The sequence below is a fragment of the Pteropus alecto genome, unplaced genomic scaffold (assembly GCF_000325575.1).
Source record: "Pteropus alecto unplaced genomic scaffold, ASM32557v1 scaffold52, whole genome shotgun sequence".
In the NCBI taxonomy this organism is placed as follows: domain Eukaryota; kingdom Metazoa; phylum Chordata; class Mammalia; order Chiroptera; family Pteropodidae; genus Pteropus; species Pteropus alecto.
Window position 1 is genome coordinate 4,271,011 of NW_006433941.1, and position 5,478 is coordinate 4,276,488.

General features: G+C 39.4%; 1 non-coding gene across 1 annotated transcript; it reads left to right on the forward strand.

Annotated features, from left to right (window-relative positions):
* Positions 1-1,978: 1,978 nt before the first annotated feature.
* Positions 1,979-2,084, forward strand: LOC112477049. Its single transcript, XR_003045308.1, has one exon. It is a non-coding gene; the product is annotated as a U6 spliceosomal RNA (small nuclear RNA).
* The last annotated feature ends 3,394 nt before the right edge of the window (positions 2,085-5,478 follow it).

Consider the following 5,478-nt stretch of genomic DNA (forward strand, 5'->3'; position numbering starts at 1 on the left):
GTTTTTCTTTCAGCCAAAGTGCAAACTCTAGTAAGAGTTATGAGTAAGAGCTAAGAGCAGCTTGGACTAATTTTACAGGGAACAAAGAATATGTATGCCTCGGGTGTGGGAAAACTATGGCATAGCCAGTTATTATGTTTCCTTAGAAATTTTGTTTACAGGACCCATTACAAAATAAAAGTAAATCCGGGTTGTCTAAATAGATATTTGAGAGATCCTCTCGTGGCTTTGATCCCATTTATATACCTGTCAGTCAGTCAAGTGGGATATTGTGGAGCTCTCCATCATCAGGAAGGAGTGGTAAAGCAGCTAGATCCAAAGTGTTATGATGTAAGATGATAGAAGGATTAATTAAAAGTCCCTGTTCTTAGGTGTTCTGTTGCCGTGTGGAGAGATGTTGTGTCTTATGAACTTGTAAAATAGCAGACATGGCATGGGGAACATAGAGGTGAATGCAGAAGACTAACATTAGAGTACTGGCTTTGTCAATCAAAGTAGCAGCTACAGCCACCAAAATGTAGGCCTGGGGTCATGCCTGATGCCACAGGATCTAATTGGCATGAGAAATATGCTATAGGACATGTCTGAGAAGCAAAAGATTGTCCTAGAATGCCTGCAGCAATCCCATTATTTTCATGGCAGTATAAATGAAAGGATTTGTCAAAGTTAGGTAAGCCAAGAGCCAGAGGTGGGGACAAAGCTAATTTTAGGGCTTCAAAGGTGGTTAGTGCCTCTGAAGACCAGAAAATAGGCTCTGAGATGTTATCTGAGAGAAGAGCATACAGAGATTTAGAAAGGGCTGCAAAATTAGAAATCCACTGGCAACAGTAGCCAGCTGCCTCTAAAAAATTTTATTTTATTTTTGTCTTGGGGAAAGGGGTAGATAAAATTGACTCAAGGCATTTAGGGTTAGCTTTTGAATATCCTGAGATATCTCATGTCCTAAGTAGGTAACAGTAATCTTTACCCACTGAAATTTAGATCTGGGGGCTTTATGGCCTCTTTCAGGTAGTGTCTTTAGGAGAATAAGGAAGTCTATAAGTGCTCCCTGCTTAGTTTTATTACAGAGGAAAAGGTCATCTATATACTGAAAAAGCGTAGAGACTAGGGTAAAGGCTAAAGAGTCTAAATCTGTTTTAAGAATTTGGAAAAACATTGAGAGTCCTTGTTAATTTGTCCCTTTAAAAGTAGATATAAAATGAAACCTAGAGTCAGAATGGACAGGAATTGAAAAGAATGCTGAGCAGAGACCAACTGCTGTAAACCAGGCTGTATCAGCAGAAATCCGGGGTAAGAAGAGTAGCAGATTAGGGACCACTGGATGGCAAACAATTACAAAAGAGTTTATGGTTATTAGGTCCCGTAGAAATCAATAAATTTGATTCCCATCTGAGTCAAATTGTCTTCTTTCTTTACTAGCAAGATTTGAGTATTACAGGGTGAAGATGTAAAAAAAATTCTCACTCTGCCTCCTTAAAGAGAGGATATTGGTTTATTTTTTTTTTTGAAAATGGTTTATTCTTTTTCCAAGTCATGTGCATAGGCTCTGTACTCCGTAGCAATTTGACTTCATCTGAATGCGTGGCCCAAAGGCTAATTGGGGTATCTTTTAAAAATTCATCCTCTTCAGAGAAATTTAAATCAGGATGACTTTCTAATAAAGAAAGTAAGAGATTCGGGGCTTAATTTGAGTGCAAGAAAATAAAAATGCTCTTCTCATTACATTTTATACTGGCATTAAATTTACATAACAAATCTCTGCCGTAGAGATTTGCTGGTGAGCAGTTTGAAACTAAAAAGGCATGATGGGTGTTATGAAGGCCTAAAGATATTGGAGTGGGCTGATATATGGGCAATGAAATAGGTTGCTCAGAGATTCCAACAGCATGAATAGAATCAGATGTGACAGGTAGTGGCAGATCTTCTGAACAGATTGTATAGAAAGTCATACCAGAGTCAATTAAGAAATCTAGTTTCAGTGCTGCTTCAGCAGCACAAATTCTAAAATTAGAACAATACAAAGAAGATTAGCACAGCCCCTGCGTAAGGATGACACCCAAATTCGTGAAGCATTCCATATTCTTGTGCCAATAAAAATGTTCAAGATCTAACATTACCAGACCTGGACATCAATCTGAAAGGTATAATACAAAGGAAGAAGAAAGTACATAGTGTAAAGTTTGTTTCATAGTAAATGTTAAAAAAAAAAAAGTGGTAAAAAAATTCAGTTTCCAATCCTCTACTTTAAGTTTAATGGTAGGCTCTGGGGTGCAACTGAGGATCCACTGACCCCGTCACCTGATGGGAAATTCCTTCTCAGGAGAAGAAAAATGCACCTTCTGAGAGTGCATGTACTTAGGGAAGTTGCTTCTCAAACTTTCCTTCTTCTTAAGTGCAGGACAATTTCTTATGCAATGTCCTTGTTTCTTGCAATACCTACAATTGTCTGGAGACAAAGAGGAAGAGCTCTGAGTGGGATTTGATTAATTCTGAGTCATATTTTTGCTTCTCTAAAGATTCAAGTTGTAGACCAAGAATTGTTGCCTTAATTCTTATTTTCTTCTGCTTTTCTGTAAACTATTCTGAAAGAATTGCATGGCAGCCTCCATTATCACAGTTAGCAGTAGCTTCAACCACCCAACCATGCTATTTTGAATTTTTTTTTTATTATTTAATCTGGGAGAAAATTTCCCACTAGAGCAGATATTACAAGGTTTCTGTGCTGTGGAACTTCCAGATTCAATGCTGTGTGTCTTTGGAGAGTTTATATAAAACGTTCAATGAATGCTTTTAGATGTTTTTCCTGAGTACATAATTCAACTTTTGACCAATTAACTTTAGTAGGAAAGACCTCCACTATGGCTACTATGTAACATTGAATGTCAGCTTCCAGCAGAGCCATTTCCTGGGTCATTTGTAGTAGGGTCTGGACGAGGGTCTGGCCATCTATTTCTCCTGTGATGGGGGTTTTCTCCAAGGGGCCTTCGGGCCTGTCCGATAACTTTGGTGTAATCATAGTGCCTGGTCTAAACCTCCATTCTCAAAACCCAGCTCAATCAGCTCAGCCAGATCTCAAGACTCCAACTTCTCCAAAGAACACACAGCTACCTACTTTAATTTCCCTTTCTCTAGAAGATATAAAGAACACACTCAGACCTGACCTCCAAGCTAAGGGCATACAGGTCACTTGTGCAGGAGTTGCCAAAAAAGAGCAGGAAGGCTTGCTTTACGGTACCTTATGTGGACAAAAAAAAAGGGCCACATACTAAATCTGACAAGCTCATGGGAGGCCTGCATGGTGGGCCCTATAAACTCAGAGACTGAAATTAACCACATAGGTTGTCTGAACATAAAAATTCCTACGAGTGGGTCATGGTGGGTAGTCAGTCCTAGGCCTGTAACTTTCTTGACAAAGGTTAGTTGTAACCTTAAGTGAGACCATCTCTTGTCTTTTTGCATCTAAAATAACATACTCTTAGAATGTCAGAGTAATCCCTTTTTTCCAGACCCCTCAGGGCACAACCCAGTGCACCAGCCAGGGAAAGCAATTTCTCAGCTAGCCAGTGAAGAATTTTACCAGCCAGTGAAAATCCTGCACACAACATTAAAACCGTGGGGAATAGAAAAATTTTCCTTTCCTTCCTCTGGTTCTTTTTGGGGTGGCTGAATAATCGAATCAACAAGAGGCAGATTGACAAGACAAAATCAAATCAATCTTGTATGCATCGTCATGGACAGAAAGAATTAACATCATTAATATGTCCATACTTCCCAAAGCAATCTATAGAGTCAATGCAATCCTTATCAAAATACTAATAGCATTTTTTACACAACTAGAACAAATAATCCTAAAATTTATATGGAACCACAAAAGATCCTGAATAGCTACAGCAATCTTGAGAAAGAAGGAAAAAGTAAGAGGTATCACGTTACCTGATCAAACTATACTACAAGACTATAGTAATCAAAACAACATGGTCCTGGCATAAAAACAGACATATAGATCAATGGAACAATAGCATTTTTTACACAACTAGAACAAATAATCCTAAAATTTATATGGAACCACAAAAGATCCTGAATAGCTACAGCAATCTTGAGAAAGAAGGAAAAAGTAAGAGGTATCACGTTACCTGATCAAACTATACTACAAGACTATAGTAATCAAAACAACATGGTCCTGGCATAAAAACAGACATATAGATCAATGGAACAGAATAGAGAGCGCAGAAATAAATCCAAACCATAAAACTCCTAGAAAAAAACATAGAGAGTAAACTCTCTGACATTGCCCTTAGTAATTTTTTTGGACATATCTCCTCAGGCATGGGAAACAAAAGATAAAACAAACAAATGGAAATATATCAAACTAAAAGATTTTGCACAGCAAAGGAAGCCATCAATAAAAAGAAAAGACAAGAAGGATTCTGGGAAACATGGTGGAGTGAGAGACGTCCTCAGATCTCTCTCCTTGGAACAACAATAAGCTGAATATCTAAAACTCAACAAAAAAAACACCCAAACTGCTTGCCACCACGTCTGAGCATGGGATCTGCACATAAGAGCTACCACAGGTCAGAACCCCAGGTGTCAAGCGGTGGACTGGAAGAAATAAAGAAGCTGCCTCTCAGAGCCTCCGGAGCTCCCTGCAGTAGGAGGGGGAGGGGAGAAGGTGTGGCAACTTCCCTGAACAGCCCTGCCTGGAAGTGCTGCAAGTTCCACGCAGCCGGCGGCAGGGCCAAGTCATCAGAAAGCAGAGAAGTGGGATGAGACCGCAGAGAAACAACAGTTGATTTTTACTGGCTCTGGTTACAAAACCGAGACTGAGCCTCAGTCCTCAACCTCCAACCCAGAGGGCCCCTCCTCCATACTTTCCAAGACCAACCACCGCAGAGCCTCAGGGGAATCTGAGCAAATACTGCCGAGACTGTCCCTGACACTGACAAGGACTGAAACTGAGGGTAGCGAATGTGATTAAATATCTACAAGAAAATTTTAAAAGGCATTATTTAGGCTTTATATAAAGCAGGGATCCAAGAGGATTAGACACAGCCTACTAGAAACCAAAAGAAAAGCGCCTTCTTTGCAGCAGGCTAAAGAGAGACCTTATATAATAAATCTTCTTTCTGGAAAAAAGCAGAATACATTGCCATTAACGCCCAGGCTGAGAAATAGTCCGTTAAACACCATGAACAACCAAGGTAACAAGCCATCTCAGAAAGAAAGAGAAAAATCTACAGAAAATAAGCTTACAGACATAGAAATATGCAGCTTAAATGACAGAATTCAAGATGGTGCTTCTGAAAAAACTCGGTGAGTTCAGAGACAAGTCATATCAACAATTTCAAGAACCGAAAAAACAACTAGATAAGCAGAGCAAGAAGATTGAAACCCTCAAAAAGAACACAATAGATCTTCTGGCGATAAACACACACACACACACACACACACACACACACACACACACACACACCGCGA